This window comes from Artibeus jamaicensis, unplaced genomic scaffold (genome assembly GCF_021234435.1).
Source record: "Artibeus jamaicensis isolate MK-2021 breed Jamaican fruit bat unplaced genomic scaffold, CSHL_Jam_final contig_76, whole genome shotgun sequence".
In the NCBI taxonomy this organism is placed as follows: Eukaryota; Metazoa; Chordata; class Mammalia; order Chiroptera; family Phyllostomidae; genus Artibeus; species Artibeus jamaicensis.
Genome location: NW_026521954.1, coordinates 21,134,433 through 21,153,379, shown reverse-complemented (window position 1 = coordinate 21,153,379; position 18,947 = coordinate 21,134,433).

The following is an 18,947-nucleotide window of genomic DNA, read 5'->3' as shown; positions in this document are numbered from 1 at the left end:
GCTGGGCTCCCAACCAATGCAGTATTTTTCTTGAGCCTGGTCTTAACTGCTATTCAATGCTGCTTAGCACCCTGTGTGAGCTCAAACACATTAGCCCATATTAGCGATATTTAACTGCAATCAACTAGGGAGCCTCAGTTGCTAATGTAAAAGAGACATTCTCAACTTGCGTTTTTTTTCTCTTTAATGACGTGAAACAGATGGTTGCCAGTTACCCACACTGTGCATTCTCTGTCATTCCTCCCTTGTACTTCCACTCCCTTTCTCAAGACCTTCTTTTTATTATTTCAGTAAAAGAACTACTCTCCTAGTGATTCCACAGAATAGAGGCATGTTTGGAGTGTATTATTTCTGACCCCTCTGTCAGAGTCTATTGTTAGTCTGATTATTTGTCAAAAAAATTGGTGCATTTATTGTGTGTTTAGGGCAGAGTACTGAGATGTCAATGACAACTCTCAAGACTTATTGTGCCTTGTGGTACTTAGAATTTTCCAAAGTTCACAAAATCTGGTGATTGGATTCTCAGTGGTGGCAGTTTTTCTTAATTATTGGAGGATTTGCATTAATGATACGATCTTCCAGCTGTTGAGGAAATGTACACTTTCCAGTGTTCCCTTTCAGTGCCCTTGTACCAGCTCTAGAACTAAGCTCTCACTCCCAGAGAGCCACGGTCCACCCGCACCATCATTGAATTGTTGCTTGGCAACAGCAGTTCTCATTCCACTTGCAAGATGGGAAAGAGACAAATGGATAACCAAGAAAACCCCAGCCTTGTAATTTCTCACACCATTGTGGAAAGGCACAAAGTGAGCACTCAGCCTTAATGCTATCTCAGAATTGCAGCCTGAAGATATTTTTGTTACAAGAAAGGGACTATTAGTATCCACCCCACTTAAAATTAAGGGCCCTTTTTTAGCTCTTAAAGCTGTAATGGTTTAGGTAGTGATCTTTATTTATAAACCTGATTACATTGCTAATTACTAGGGAGATACTAGTTGTAAATGATCTGATAGTTAACCTGCAGGTAAATTGATGTAAAGAAATTAATCAGTCAATCACTCATGCAAACTTTAGGGAAGACTTATTAGGAACACCAATAGCTATCATTTAATGAGTACTTTTGACATGTGCAGCTTCATGCTAAATGCTCTATACATCACCTGGTGGAACTCTTATGATGCTCTTGTGAGATAGAATTTATTATTCTTGCCTTAGACTTAAGGAAATTACTGCTCAAGCAGGTGAAATAAATTGTTCAGTGTCATGCAGAGTGTCAGATTGGAACCTGGGGCTGTCTGACTCCACAGTCCCTTAACCTCTAAGATCATTTGTCTACTCACTTGCTACTCGGCCACCCCTGTGCCAGTCTCTGAGATGTTTTACAATGCTAGCCATTCCAAAAGTTCTTACCATGTATCTACTATACAAAAGCACAGAGCTATTGGACCGAGGCTGTGTGAGTGAATGAATGAGTTCAGATAATCCACTGATAGAGGAATACAAATGAATGGGATTGAGAAACAGCAAAATAGAAAATCATGTACTTGAGAATAAAAAATACCTCGATTTTATAGTTGGTTCCATAGTTGGTTCCAAAGTTCTTTTCTGTGGAAGCTTGGATATGTTACATCACTTCTATGAGTCTCATGTTTTTTATATGTAAAGTGGAAATCATAATAAAAGCAATTCAGAGTTATGGTAAAAATTACATGAAACACTGTATCTACAGATACAGATACAGTAGATATATAAATATTATCTGCAACACAAAAAGCAAAAAATATATTTTATGAACTCTTAATATATGCTGTTAATGTATTATAAACAATACATTATTATGAAAATGATGTAAGGCTCCCTGTGTGTAGATATGTACATATTACCTGTCACATTGAAACCAAGCACTATATTATTATGTAGTGTATTAAAATATATTCATATTATTTTTATTAAAAACAAGTTCAAGCAAAGTTAGACAAAAGCGGGGAGGCACATGAGGTCTCATGAAACCCAAGTGCAAAATGGCTTCTAGCTCCCAGGAAGGATAAGAAAGGACTAGATGAATAAGGGAATCCTTTTTGCTTCTCATTACTGCTTTATTTTCATTTGTTTCTTTGTTTTGTTAGTGCAACTGTTTGTTTCTTTTCTCATTTCTTTAGGTTGTCTTTCCCTGCTCCTGGCACACATGGCAGAAGATGCAGCCACTCCACCACAGCAGAGACCTTACGTCGGACCCAGCCCACTTTGCTTCTAATTCTAATATCTCAGGGAAGAGATCCTACATGGTTCGTGTGGTTAGATGCTCACCTCGAATCAACTTGCTATGGCCTGGGGGCAGTTGGAGGATGTCGTATATGGAAAACCCAGCTCGGTGCACCCATTCCTGTGGAAGAGGGGTATGGGCAGAAAACTTTTAAAGAAGAGGGGTAGCAGACAACTCTAACACAGTGGTAGTAATTTTATTATCATACCATGATTTGGGTTTCTAACACTTGAAACCAAAGAGTCTTGACTAATGTATAGAATCAATAATGAAGAGCCAGATCATGCAGCCATCTGGGGAACCTGTTCACCTTGACCTAAGAGCAATCAGAAGCCACAGAATAGCCTTTACTCAGCCATGATCACAGCAAACCTCAGAAATGACATCTTGGCTGCGAGACAGAGGCTGAAAGGGAGAAGGCAGGAGACAAGAAAGAGAGTTAGGAGTTATTGTGGGAGAGAGGTTATGATAACCTGGACCAACATGGTGACAGCAATAAGAAGACAAGTGGTTGGACTTCAACATTGATTGGAAGGTAGCTGGAGCATGGCTTGCCGATTGGTTGACGTGAGATGAAAGGAGAGAAAAGGGAGGTGAGGATGATGCCAAGTTTCATTCTGGAGTGACAGACACATGCAGAAAACACATTCCCTGTGATGAGACATCCAAAGGAGGAGGTTTGGGTTGGGCCCTGATGGCATTGACTCACAGGGGAGTGGATGGTAACATAAAAATAGAGACGACCAGTGGCAAGGTTAAATCTCAGACCTGCTATTAATACTCAAAAAGTGAAGCTCAACATATGCAAGGTACACAGAGTATTAGAAAGTTGAGGAGAAAAAAGCCAAAAGAATGACGTAGGAATTGGGGTTTTATAAAGCATTTTTAACACAGCAACAAAATTTAGGGGGCTGATTTGCCTCTTACTTCTATTGCTCTGTAACTATAAAAACACCTCTGAAAATTCAAACTGAAGAATAAAGTTAGAGTTAAGGCAATCAGCCTAAGTAAACAACTGGTAAGCATTAACTCCAGGGAGTCTCCTTGGCTAGGAAGTGTTGGTTTTACCTACCAGGGCCTCTGGCATGGAGACCTGCACTAGTGACAGTAGGCTTTTCCATGTGGCCATTTATTATTTCCAGCATGCATTACCTTTTATACCTTCAGTGAACAGGACAGAATATTCTGAGAGGGCCCTGCCTTGTCCTGCTTGTTTGGGACAATGCTTCTACCTTCCCCGTGCTGGTCTGAGTTTGCTATTGTGCCAATAGAATGCAGTAGGTACAATGAGGTTACAGGCTAATGCCTGCCTCACTGATCACACAGACTTTATTTTCTAAAGTGGATAGTCACAACAGATTGCATTGTACAGGAAGCTGCAAGAGTGTTGCTCAGAAAAGCATGTGAAGAGCTCAGGGAGAGGGCTGAGGATGGTCCTGTGGGGACAGCTACGTTATGGGTATGACAGGGATCATGGCTGCAGCCCCACTACCCAAAAAAGTGCTGCAGAATTTAAAGCCCATGTGATGCTTTCTAGAACATACTTATTTCTGGGCAAAGTTGCGTGGAGCTCAGTTAATATTCCAATAGTTTAAAAGAACAAATAAATAAACAAAATAATCTTTTTCTCTCGATGCTACCTAATTCTTATGAAAATACATTGGGGAAAAGAGGCTGAAACTATATGCCTAGCCAGGTCATGAAATAGGCTTGCCATTTCATCTTTTTTGGAATCCAGCATTTACTCATTTAAAAGAAATGACACAAGTTTAGCTGGACTAAAACTTCATAGAGTTTATGCAGGTAAAAGAAAATGTTTTAGAAAGTGATTGCTATGTTATTCTTCAGTTATGTACTCCTAATGAAGTTATTCAAATAATTTATTTTTCTTTTTATTTTTTTTGACTTCTATAACTTTATTTGGCAGTAGATTGCCTTTTCAAAGGTTTTCATCAAAGTATTTTATTTTCCTTGTCTCAATGAGAAGTCATCTCTCTTTCTTTCTGCAGTTAATTCTTCTATCTGGGTGTTGGCTAATATTTCTTTTTTTTAAATTTTATTTAGTTATTTTTGAAGTACAGTTTTTTTGTCTATTTTTCCCATCCCAGCCTCCCCCGCCCCTTTTCTTTCTCTTTATAATCAAGATGTTAACATATGCCTTGATTGATTTCTAGTAACTACACAGAGACATGTCAGACATAAAGTAGTAAAAGCTCAATATATGTTAGTTATGGATAGTATTATTTTTCTTTTATAAATGAAAGAATGAAGCTCTGGATAGTGTGGCTTAGTGGATTGAGTGCCAGCCTGCGAGCCAAAGGGTCACTGGTTCAATCCTCAGTCAGGGCACATGCCTGGGTTGCAGGCCAGGTCCCCAGTAGGCAGTACATGACAGGCAACCACACACTGATGTTTCTCTCCCTCTCTTTCTCCCTTCCTTCCCCTCTCTCTAAAAATAAATAAATAAAATCTTAAAAAATTAAATAAAAGAATGGAAATTTAGAGCACTTAAGAAATGTTTTAAGCTCTTATATGTAGTAAATGTTAAGACTTAATGTCAGATCGAGCAGAGGCTTTTCCAACACAATGCAGTGTCCTTCTAGATTCCAAGCAAGGCCGCACTGCCAAGGCCCTCGCCTGCTTGCCTCTAGGAGATAAGGGGTATTCAGAGCTCCATGGTTAGTCCCCGCCCATCTCAGTTTCCTTGGAACTTCTATTCATCTTTTGTTCATCAAGTATAGAAACAGATGCCTGATATTCATTAACAGCAGTTACAAATTCAGTTCATAAGCATCAGGGAGGGAATAGTTTGTTCATCAGCTACAGGAAAAGAGGAAAAGCAGTTTGAACACTGGCATGGGCTTTGATGCATGGGTGCTAGCATGGAAATTAGTGACTACCTACTGCATAGTTCATAGTTCATAGTTCATGTCTGAACCAAACCAGACAGTCATTTGGTTCAAGTATGGAGAAAATGTTCAGTTGGCCTGTAACCTGAGGGCAATGACTATTCATGACACATATGAAAAGGGTAATTTTTGAAGTAAATTTTGATCTATGCTGGGCAATGGGGAAAATGTCACCCAGTAGAATCCAAGGGAGATCATTCCTCATGGGGAGAAATGCAAATTCTCTCCCTTAATTGGCTGAACTTGTGCAGGGACTCTCATTGCATGTTTACGCAGGTCGATTTGGTGGGAAGAGCATAGGTATATAGACATCTGAGTCTTAAACTTGGTTCTCTAAATTGTGTAACTGTGGGCAAACCATATTTACTATTTACTCCATGTGCTTCAGTTTCATTTTGCATGAAATGAAGTACTTGGACTTGATTGGAGGATTTCAAACTTCTTCCTCACAGATTTTATACTTTTTGTTTATTAAGTGACACTAACTAATATACAATTAATTGCGTCTACACTGTTAATCATTAGGTATACAGAAAAAAGTCAGTTTGGACTTCTGGTCATAATAAAATAATCCATGTTATTGAATTGATTTTTCTGCAATCATTTTGTTCAAGTTCAAAGCAATTCTATGTTCAGATGGCCCAAGAGTCCTTAGGGTATGTAAACAGAATTCTTGTGCAGCGATCACCTCTTACTCACTGGACAGGGCCTGGCCAAGTACCTGACATTGAGATTTTGAGTGTCAGGCATCCAATTCAAAAGATATCCATCTTGAATAACATCGCCCACAGGAGGTTATGCCCACTTGCAAACAATCAATAAGAAAGCAGTTTACACCCATGTATAAAGACCACTTTTTAGAAAGCCCTGGATAACCTAGATAACAGACCACTTGAGTGACCCCACTTCTCCCTTTCCCTCACCCTAATTCCCACTCTCATGATTTAAATTAGCCAATAAAGAGTGAACCTGTTTAAACCTGAGATGTCCCAACCTCAGTCTCTAATAAGGGCAGGGACCTGGATCCCAGCTCTCCTTCTCTCTCTACCCCTGACCTCACCATGTGCCCGTCAGGATGCCGTGTACCTTACAGGATCTGTGAATCATACATCTTGGTTCTCAAAGACCCCTGATACTTGTTGCTGAAGTGTGCCTTGAAATTATAATAAGAACTATAAGGACTGGTCTAGACACAATATGGGCCCTGGGGAGAATGTCTGCTGGGGCCACTATGAGGAATACAGGCCCAGGTGAGCGCCTCGAGTACCCCTAGCCAAAGCCTCACTATCAATGGACTGGGAGACACACAAGCTTGTTTCTATACTTCTCAGCTTACCCACTGTCACTGTCCCTTCACCCACTGTTCCACAATGACACTGGCTTCCTTTTGCTTCTTTCGTCATCGAGCCCTTTCTTGTCATAAGACTCCATTTGCATTGTGTTCTCTGTGTAACTGCTCTTCCTGAAGCTTTGGTTCAAATGCCACATTCTCAGAGAAGCCTCTGTGACCTCGTTTTCCAAGTTGATTCTCCTCTGTTCATTTCTATCACTTAACTCAGTTTTTCCATCTCTTTATTATCTTTATGACAATTCATATCTACAAATTTCTTTGTTGACTTTTATGTTGTCTATTTTTCCAATTTGTGTGAAAAATCCTGAAAGACAGCACCATGTTTGCTCGTTTTTAACCTATTTCCTATAACCATCATGGTACCTGGCATAGCACTAACAATAACTATTTGTTGGATAGATAAAGACTTTAACATTAAGGTCATAGTAAGACATGGAAAGTGGTCTGGGTGTCTTGTCTATTAATTTTATGCACTTCTAAGAATTTAAGGAAGCCAGGGAACTAGTTGGCCCAAAGATCCATTGAACCTCAAATAATAAAAGACAGAATTCTTCAATCTACTTTTTATTGGCACTTTGAACCAGGTGATTCATTGTCATGGAGTCTGTCCTGTGTATTGTAGGATGTTCAGCAGCATCTCTGACTTCTACCCATTGAATGAAAATAACAAACTTAATCAAATGTCCCTGGAGCACAAAATTGCCTCTTGGTTGAGAACTACTGAGCTAAGATGACAAATTAAAACACACATGTTAAAAGTTGCATTGATTTTGAATGCTGAGACCCTTTCCCTTTGCCTATTTTTATAAACAGATCTTATTAACAACAAAATGTATAATAATGTTTTAAGAATGCCCCTTAACTTGTCATGCAGGTAAGGGAGTTTTTCAGAAGAGATGTAATAAAAACAATAAAAGCTTTCTTTGATGTAAGAAGAAGAGGACTTTATTATACGGCTGTTAGAAAATTATAGAATTGACAAGAGTTTGATTTGAGTTTGAGTTCAATTATAGAATTGAACAAGGGATATTACATAGCTCAGAACAAGGAAGGTAAGGCCCCAGAAACCCACCAAATCTGTCCCCAGTGTGAGTTGGCCAGGCACTGCTGCTGTTGCCCAGGAAAGCCTGATGTCTCAGCTTTAGTCCCTCCTGTGGTCATCTTGGGTACTGTTACCCTTGCATGGGGACCGCTTCCACCACTGCCACTGCCACTGAATGCATTCTCTGAGGCTCCTGCTTCTCTGTGTTCCATCTTCCCAATTCAGAATTGTCTTGTATGCCTTTGATTAGTCGAGACACATGCCAAGATGCAAGAGTGACTAGAAAAGTACGATCTGGACTTTTGACTTCTCAGGTGACAGGCGGGTTCAATTTTTGACCAGAACCATGTGATGGCAAATGCACTAAGTACAGGAAAGGGGTTTAGATGCCAAAAGTTCCAAAGCAATTAATATCCACTCATTAATCAAGGGATACACTGTGGCAATTATCAAACATGTCCACGGTGGAATGGAGCCAGGTGCAGATCGGTCTCATCTGTTGGAGGACTAAACCTTTTACATGTTGTGGTATATTTAACCCTCTCCTCAAGAGGCACTTCATGGTCTTTCCATCTGGGGAGCGAATGCCACACACTGAGCCTCAGTTTCTCATTTCCTTTCCCTCTCTTGGAAATCAGGTCAGACACGGTGTGATACCACTTGTGTGAATGTCCAGAAAGTCTTGAATGTGCATAGCAGGGCCCATTTCCTTGACTATTCCCCAAAGGGACATGGAAATGGCTCCTGAATGTGGACAGGCACACAATGTTCTAGCTACCAAAGTGTAGCTGTGTTTGCCGGGTTTCGAATTTGACCTCATTGAATTTCAATGTGCCGACTTGTCCTCTGTGCGCCAGGCTGCATGATGAACAGGCAGAACCTTCGTGTATAATTCATGCTCCAGTAGCTTCTCAGTTCAGATGGAACAGCACCCACTTTGCTAGAGTGGAAAACAGATTAGAAACTGCAAACACATTTGTTCTACAAATGTTTGCTGTACTTAGAGAAGCAGTTATCCATAATTTTCTTCATTCCCTTCTAGAGTCAACTTGGCTCTCTTTGAACATTTCTCAGTAAAATAAGTCCAGTGGATGTTAGAGTTGGAGATGACAAGAGGACTGGGCTTTGTATGAGTGGAATGGGGACCTTACTTTTTTGTGCTTCATTCTTCACTTGTAATACATTAACCACAGTTATTCAGAATTAGCTAGGTAATGCTGGAGTAAACTGTTAACCCATAATAGCTACCTTCTGACTCACATAGCATGTCCAACACGCTTTTCCAAGAATTCTGCTCCACATAACTCAAAGTCACAGATATGTCTACATGGTTTTACATAACCACAGGGGGCTGATGCCCAACCAGATTGGAAAGGAATGTAAAGACTTTCTAAAGAAAATGAGGCCTGAGATAAGACGGCAATAATGAGGAGGGATTAGCTAGACTTTGCTTAACTTTTCTTAAGCAGAGTACAAGAGCAAGAAAAAATGGGGTGTGTGCAAAACACTAATATTGCTAATCCTGATGATAGAGATACAAAAAGACAAAGAGATTAAACAAGGAAGGGGCCAAGTTATAGATAACTCAAATCACCTTAAATTGTGTAGATTTATATACAATGGGGTGTCTTTGAAGGGGTTTCAAAGAGCTATGAAATGATCAGACTTATTTCTGAGAAATCAGTTTGGCTGCAGTGCAGAGAATGGATCTAGCCGAAAGGGATCTGGTGTAAAGCAAGTTTACAAGAAGATTTTCCTAATCCAGGGTGGAGAAGCAAGTAAGAGATGGAAAAGTGAGGAAGGATACAAGTATTGTGAAGTACAAAGGCAGGCCATACATAGTGATTGATAAGGCAGGGGGTGCTCAGGCAAAAGGAACTGGGTTCAGGCAAAAAGGAACCAATTCTTGATTTTTAGTCAGATAGCTGTTTGGATAATTGCCCTGAGATATGGAGTAAGGGAGGGTTAACAGTCTTGGGGAGTCACAAATTCAGAGTTGGACTAGTTGAGTTTGTGAAGATATTTGATGATGATATTGAGCAGGCAGTTTTGCCCAAAGTTTTGTAACTCAAGGAAGAAATTTAGGATTAATATATATTTCAGAAGGCATGACATATGCATGGCATGGGAAATCTTAAATGTGAATAAATAAGTTTTTAGCAATCTGAATACTGGGGGGATCAGCAGCTCAAGTATAAAAGTCCAGGGAGAATCTCCACTTTAATGGGTGGATAGTGGAATATGAAGTAGACAATTAGCAAGTAGACTGAAAGAGACACTCACAGAGGTAGGAAGACAGCTAAGAGTTTAATGGGTCCTGGACGTCAAGAAGGGAGATTGTTTAAAGGACACAAGGCATCCAATGGTGTGAAACACAGCAGAATAATCCAAGAAAGTAAAGACAGAAGTATCACCTTTAGATTTTATAGTCATCATATAGTTGATCAATCACTGGCAGTGGACTGAATCACCAAATATTTATGAAGCAGCTACCACATATCAGACTCACAGTCAATCAAAAAGCTCTAGTCATGTCCTTGCAGAGCTGGAAGAAAAGACATAAATAGTCCCACACAAAAGTATATAACTCAATTTTAATAAATTTCTGAAGACAAATATGCAAAAAAAGAGATGTTAGTGTGTATTATTATTCCAAGACTGCGTCATAGTAAAAAGAGAGACTGAATTCTACTTATAGGTAGAGTACAACCCGAGTGTCAAGAAAGGGTTTTGGACTGAAAAATATTTCAACAAGGTTACTAAAGAAACAAAATACACAGAAGTAAAGAGAGAGGAAAGAGAGGTGATGATTAATAGATCAAAGTCTGGAAGAAGCAATGGAATGCAGTACTTCCTGTATAGGATGTGGTATATGTAAGGGTGGGTGGGGGGCATGGTCCTCTAAAAGAGAGAACAACGCACTGAAAAGAAGGGTGAAAATGTGTCTGGTGAGGTTGGTGTTCTTCATGAAGTAGGAATCAAGTCCATTTCATAGGAGTAGGGAAGGTGGCAATTAAGCAAAATGAGTTTTTAGAAAAATATAAGAATTAGTAGCTATTTAAAAGCAAAGAGGCTATTTTTTAAGTAAGCAGATATGTTGCAGATGCATGTAGGCTAAACATGTTTTATGATCTCTGATTTAGAGACAAGGCCGTGTGTTCAGCACATTGGGGCTTACAGTAAGGCAACATACGCCAGCATCATTTATTGCTGAGTTGGGGACTCTGTGTTCAGGTGAATGAAAGGTGGATAGAAGCAATGTAAGATACTTCCAGCCTTGGCCTCTAAATATCCTACGTGACTCTTTAGCCCTTGGAAAACACAGGTTCTAGATATTGGGTCCCAGAGTCATCAAGTAAAAGAGAGCCACCAAAGAAAGCTATAATTACTCAGGTTACCTGTGGTGTGAATGAGAAATCAATCCTTTTTTGGCTTAAATCACTGAGATTTCTTGGTATGTTAGTTATTGTCACATAATCTAGTTTACCCTGACAATTATAACCACTATTGAAAGATTATATTAATTTATTCATAATATATTTATCAAACTATTATTATTATTATCAATTACTTTATAGTTTTTTATTCTGTTTTTTTTAAATCAGGAATGTGTTTAACCAGACACTGTTATGCTTATTACTTGAATGTCCTTTTTTAAAAAATACTTTTAAATTTTACTGTTGTTCAAGTACAGTTTTCTGCCTTTCCCCCCCACCACTTCTGTGACCCTAGCCATCCTCACCTCCCTCCCCCTATTCCATACACCCTTGGTTTTATCCACGTGTCCTTTATAGTTGTTCCTGCAAACTCTTCACCCTTTTTGAATGTCTTCACTTATTTTTGAAGCATAGAATTTAGGCCAAGATAGCACATCTTAAAAGCGTAATTTGTCCTATTGACAAGATTCTACACTCAACTACATGGACCCATTTCCCAACCTATTTCTTTGCTTTCGAGATCAAATTTCTGCTCTCTACATGTTCCTCAGAGCATAGGGCTCCTCAAAGAAGCAGGTATTGATTGGCGAAGACAAAAAGAAAAACACCTCTATTTCTTACAATAAATAACTATATCTTCCAATCATTTCTGACAGAATAGAACATGTAATATCAGGCCTTTCAGAATCCTAGAGTCCAAGATTATAGAGCTTAGAGGCCACTCACTTTAGCTTTTATTTTCTTTACATACAAGGGTCTCCCTTACCTTGTTCTTCCCTCTTCTACATAAAGCCTTCAAAATTCTTTACCCTCCCTTCCCCACAGTTGGAGTTTCTCTGCTATTTTTAGTGCATATAAAAGCACATTGCCAGGCATACAACAGCACAGCTTGTGGTCAGACAAATGGGTTTTTGGTATCTGTTTCTGATAAATGTTTCCTCTGTGATTTTGACGACATTCCTAAAAATAAGGGCCTCTAATCTCTATAAACATGGGGTAATTATGTAATATTTTCATACCTTCATTTTCTTACCTATGGAATAGGAGTGAAAATTACACTAAATAATACATGTAACACACTTTAAACGTGTTTTGATATATAGCATTAAAGATGAATTATGATTAACAAAAGCTAACTATCATCTAGGAGCACCTAATATATGCTGGTCATTTTTTTCAATTCTCTCTCTCACTCTTAAAAGAGTGCTGTCAAACACAACCTTTTTTGATGTTGGAAATGTATATCTGTACACCACCAGCACAGGTTGCTGTTGAGAACTTCAAATGCAGGTAGCCCAACTGAAATATTGATTGTTAATATTTAATTTGAACTAATTTAAAGTTCAAGAGCCACATGCTGTTAGTAACTACTATATTGGCCAATACAACCTTACAAAAACCATCAAACCAGTTATATACCATCTTACTTTTATAAAATAGAAAATGGTGTCTGGAATGTTAGGTGAGTTGTTTAGGGTAATTCAGCTAACAAATAAATGAACTAGGATATTAATCTACCCATTTCTTGGTCATTTTTTAGCCTGTTGCTTCTGAGAATATTAACATGCATGGATCCTCAGTTTCCTCATGTACATCACTTTTGATTTCATATCAAGTAGTTTTCCTTCCCTGAAACTATAACCATGCAATATAGAAAAAACTTATGCAGTAGCTTAGTTCAACTTCTGATCTCTCTAACTCAGGGATATTCTTTGTATTTTCCTATAGGTGACTTCCCAACCCTTTTCCAAATACTACCAGTGTCTGGTGGATTGTGACCTCACAGCATCACCTGTGCTGTTATTATAACATGCTTTCTTATCCTGCATTAAACTCCAACCCAATTCCATGTGTTTTGAGAGGGGTGGTTGAAATCAGATGAAGCCACTAAAACAGTGTCTTCTCTGCTCATTAAAGTCATTGTCCTGCTATCAAATGCATGCAAATGTCCACTTTACATTGCAGACTTTGGGGACATACAATGGAAAGAGGCGATGAGTGAAGTGAGGTCAGATCCTGGCCAGACAACCCAGGATATTTATCATAATGGTCTGTGTTAATATTAGGACATTTCATCAGGGCAGAATTCACTCACTCATATGAGTGTTCCTGTTGTAGCTAACACATTTACAAGAAAACAAAGTCACAAACTAATATGAATAGAGAGTACGTAAGTAAGCAGAGAAGGAGGGTAAGGCTGGAAGATGATTGTATAGTTGATCAAATATGAGAACCAGCACATTCTGCTTTACAGACAAAAAGACTATTTTCTCTTAGTTTGGAGGGTGCAGCTTCCATCATGGCTGTGCAGGAGACCATTTACGAGGCACAGTTTCTCAAGGGGAAGAGTTCAGGCACTGGAGTCAGAAAATTCAGCTCTGCCTGGCACTTCTAGGTTTTTTGTGCTTAGCAGCTATTTCAAACCTTCCTGGTTCTTCTTAAGTTCTGGAACTTTGCCATTTTAACTCATCACACTTACCAGGTGCTATTTTTCTCTTTATTAAAAAGAGATTAGAATCTCTTGAAGCTACTCCAAGTTCTTCAAATGTCTGTATATAAACTTACAAATTCACTCTCTCAGGCTTTCTTTTTGTTAAAATGATCATGCTTAGCTCTTTCTTCATAAGAATAATCCCTCCTGCCTCCTCAGGGTCCTCACATCTTTTTCCCTGGATCTTCAATATCTCCCTTCTTATATACACATTTCCCAAGATTTCGAACCTGCTCAGGGCTCTCATTTAAAACACACACATATACACACACATCTGGAAACTTTCAACCACTCATCTTCCTCCAGGTCTCATTCTACTCCTCACTTTCACATTAATCTCACACGTACTGCCCAAACTGCCTACCTCTAAGTCTGAGTTTCACACTGTTTCTTCAACCCGATGCACTTTACATTTAACACCACCATTCTATTAGAACTGTTATCACTAAAGCCATCAAATGCCAGCATTAGTTGAAAAAAATTCTTTTATTATTTAATCATTTTTATTGTTATTCTATTACAGTTGTCCCAATTTTCCCCCTTTGCCCTACTCTGACCATTCCACCCCCAACTCCCACAATCAGTTCCCACACTGTTGTCCATGTCTGTGGATCATTCATACATGTTTTTTTGTCTATTTCTTTCCCCATCTTTGCACCATTATCTTTCTTCCCCCAGCCCTCTGGTCACTCTCAGTCTGTTCCATGTTTCCATGTCTGTGGTTCTATTTTGTTTATTACTTTATTTTGTTCACCAGATTTCTCTTATAGGTGAGATTATATGGTATTCATCTTTCACTGACTTAGGTTATTTCACTTAGCAGAGTATTCTCCCTCATATTCTGCAAACTGTAAATGTACCACAGTTTTTTGATCCACTCATTTAATGATGGGCAATTAGGCTGTTTCCAGCACTTGGCTATTGCAAATAACACTGCTATGAACATTGGGGTGCATAAGTTCTTTTGAATTGGTGATTTAGGATTCTTAGGGTATATTCTCAGCAGTGCAATTACTGGGTCAAAGTGCAATTCTATGCATAATTTTTTGAGGAAATTCCATACCCTTTTCCACAGTGGTTGCACCAGTCTGCTTTCCCACCAACAGTGCACTAGGGTTCATTTTCTCTGCATCTTTGCTAGCACTTGTTGTTTGTTGATTTATTAATGATGGCCATTCTGACAGGTGCTAAAACTAAAAAGATTATGCATGGCTAAAGGAACCATGATCCAAATGAAAAAGGGACAGACCATATGGAAGAACAAATTTGCCAATGATTTATTGGACAAGAGTTTGATCTCTAAAATATAGAAAGAACTCATATGACTCAAAACCAGAAAAACAATTCAATTTAAAAATGGCCAAAAGACCTAAATAGACACTTCTACAAGGAGGACCTACAGATGGCTCATAGACATATGAAAAGATGCTTAACATCACTATCCATCAGAGAGGTGGCTAGTGTTGCAAAGTAACACCTCAACAAGGTATCATCTCATGCCTGTTAAAAAATTCTTTAAATTTTTTAAAATTTAATTATTGTTCAAGTACAGTCTTCTGTCTTTTACTCCCATCCCCCCCCCAGTGCTCCCCACCTCCCTCCCACTTCCACCCCCTTAGTTGTTGTCCATGTGTCCTTTATACTAGTTCCTGTAAATCCTTCCCCTTTTCCCCTTGAAATTTCCTCCCTCTCCCCTCTGGTCAGAGGACTGAAATAGACAACTGCCCCCCCATTCTCTATTTCAGTGTCTTTGTTTTTATTTTGCTTGCTTGTTTGTTTTATTGTTTAGCTTCCTGTTAAAGGTGAGATCATATTGTATTTGTCTTTTAACACCTGGCTTATTTGACTCAGCATAATGCTTTCCAGTTCTATCCATTCTGTTGCAAAGCGTAGGAGCTCCTTCTTTCTTTCTGCTGCACAGAATTCAATTGTGTATATGTACCATGATTTTTTGATCCATTCATTTACTGATGGTCATAATTATAAATAAAAAAGAAATTCTTAAAGTCTTTTTTCTGAACAAACTGTCAGAGGAGTATATCCTATTTACTGACATTTTCTCCAGGAAATGCTGGCCTTTGTGATCCCACACACTTCTACTTTGGCTTTTGTGTGTGTCCCATTTTGGTCTTCTTTGTGAAGTCCTATGTATACCTAATATCACAACAAGCAGAGGTCTTGGTTCAATATGCCCTGTAAATGCTATTGTTGCATGGGACTCTAGTCTGCATGTGTTTTTTTCCTTTTACCTCATCCCTCCTATTCTTAAGGCTTCAATGATCATTCCAAGTTTTCTATGTCAACACCTTTAACATGTCTAGATCCAGTCCCATCCCTACTGAATTCCAGGACAGAAAATAAAATTGTTAGTAGACATTTTCTCTTACACTTCATATGCCTGAAAACTAAACTCATTATCCTTTGAGCCATAATAAAATGGTCTCAATTTTCACCCTGTTGCCCAAGCTTTAAATTTGGGAATCACCTTGGTCTTCACCCTCTTTCTTATATCTACATTTAATCAGTCACTATATTTTCTTTATTTTATCGCTTAAGCAGTCTATAATCTTCTTTCCATTTCCAGTTTCAACTATAGTCTTAACTACTCTCCTCTTTTCTCATCTGTATCTCTGCAACCATCTACCATGTTTTTTCAGTTTTCTTCATCTTGTTTTCTTCCAATTCATTCTCCACATTGTTCTTAGAATGATATTTTAAGCAAAACTGAGTATGTCATTCTTCATTAAATGTTTAAATGGTTTGCACTGCCTGTCCTCCAACTGAAACTTGTTGACCAGTCTTAAGTGACACTCCGAAATCTATCCCCTCTCCTTCACAACATATTCACCCCTACCTTTTGCTATAGGTACTATTATTTCAAGGGATCCAAATATCTTGAAGTCTTTCTATCAGAGGTTAATTCCAATTTCATGAGCTTCAGTCATCTCTAAAGGACCGCTTTTAATGCAAGAGATACTTTCTTAAACTGATATATCATAGGACTCAGTAATGCGAGGTCTTTACTTGTGAAGAAAACATCTCAATTCACATCATCTGTTCCACTGATGCACATTTGATAAAGTCAGGTATCCCTGATATCAAACACAGAAAGGGACCCACAGCCTGGTGCTCTGTCTGTGAGGTGACATGGAAATATCCTTGACCCTGCAACAACTATCCATTTTTCAGCACAATTTTACAGCTTTGGCAGAATAGGAAGGTTTCATTCAAAATGGCACCTGGCCCCTTACTCACTGGACAAGCTATACATGAAGCCATCAAATGTTACCTAGAGAAGGGAGAGTGATGATGTTACTGGCTGGGTTTTGGACAGGAGGTTAAAATCTGGCTTTGGCTGCTGCTACTACCATTGGTGAGAGCAGTTGGCATAGGCAAAGGAAATTTAGATGACCAAAGGAAAGAAAAAGGACTAGGACACATTTCTGACTATTATCTCTAGCTGAGCTATTTCTTCATCTCATGCATTGTTTTCCCAATAATCATGGCAGTGTGAGTGTGGAGCAGAGTTCAGGTCTAAGTGAATTGTTTCTTTCTCTGGTATCTAGAAGAATCAATTCTGGCAGGGAAATGGAAAGGCTCAGAAAATAGAGTAGGTGCAATAAATATAAAGCCAGTTAAAGTATACTAATATTATAAAAAAGAAGGTCCTTATATTCCGCAATCTGTGCCTTCTGGAAGACTGTAACTAATTTGAGTAAATATAACTAATGAGCTGGGTGTAGCAAAAGAATGATATGTAAAAAAATTCCTCTCACGAGCCTAAATAAAGCTGGACACAAGCATATTTGGGTATGTCATGGTAATTGGGGTATTTGTATTTGAAGGAAGGGACTATATAGAAACCCTGAATACAGAAAGGATGACAAGCCTGGTCCATAACTTGCCTTTTGAACTCATCCATGGGGTCTCTGGAAGGGCAGTAAGTCTCAGTGGTTATAAATGGGAGCTATGCAGTCACCCTACCTAAGTACCCAAGGCAGCCCAGTCATTTGCTGGTTGTGAGACCTAGGGCAAATGGCTACTCCTTCTGAGTTTTGTTTCTCATTCATTAAATTGGGTAAAAGATCAAAGGGGCATTGTGAGCCTAAAATAAGATCTTGCATGTTTAGCATGTAGCACAGAGCTTGGGAGAGAGTATGTACATAATGCATTTTAGCTTTTAAAGTTAGAGGTTATGAAGAGAGAAGCCCAAGCACAAACTGAGGGATTGGTCTCTAAGAAAGTCCTGAGAGACTGAGGCACAGGTGGCTACTGCTCTAGTACTAAGTATGACATTAGGTAGAATGACAGTTTTCAACACCTCTTTCTAGAAATGTATCTAGATTCTGGCATCACAGGGGGAGGCATCATTAGAAACACAAGAGAAGCCCCCAGCTTGGGGTAGACTTCAGTGCTCTCTCCTTGAACTCCATACACATGGATGGTCCCAAGCACTCCAAACTATTTGTGAGCAAATAACCCTGAAGCAAAGGAGAGGAGGAGGAAGATGAGTGTGGGCATTCTGTTTCCACTTTCTGGTGAATATGGGGGTCGTTCTTTAACGATCCTGGGTAAGTCTCTGTGGGAAGAAACCAATGACATTTGAGTTATTATTAAAGTGGCTCTGTTTGTCCCCATAAATGAGTTTTCCCCAAATACAGGGGTGCATGTTTTACCATATTCCATTGTCCTGTCTGCCAGATGCTTATTAGTCTCCAAATTTGTAAATCAGAAGTCTGCTTATTTCATAACATGCAAAGCTCCACAGACAGATGTTCACCAGAATTAGTGGGGCAATCACCCTGTAAGGTATAAAAATGTTGAATTACTATATTGTACACCTGAAATGAATATAACCAGCATAACACTGTATATCAAATATACTTGAATAAAAATTAAATTAAAAACAAAACCCCACCACAGTTTAGCACACAAATTCTTCTCAATCTAACCCTAACTCCACTTTTATAGCTTAATATTCTGACACTCTCCTCTCCCCCCATAATTTATGATCTAGCCACATACAGAAAAAAACACAACTCTCAGTGAGTGTCTGACTTTTTGCTTCTCTCTCTAAGGTCTCTGTATATGCTGTGTTCTCTTTTTAGAAGACAATTTCTCTCCACACGGTGGGATTCAACACAGAAAAGACTGCAGAAAAAAATTCTCTCTGCCAACTCCCTCAACATTCACCTCTAAAATAGGTGGACCAGGTGCTCTCTCCTTTGTCCCCATCCATGACGAGTACAAAGTGCATCATACTTGGAACTTGCCTCTTCAATAACAAAATATTTGCATGTTTGTACTCTGTCTCGAGAGCTTTGCCTTAGCTGTTTCTTCGACTCAAATGATATTACTCCAGATACTCCTTATGGCTGTCTCCTCACCATTCAGGTCAATTGTTAATATTACAGTATTTTACAATTTCAAACAAGGCAGATCTGCCTGATCTGC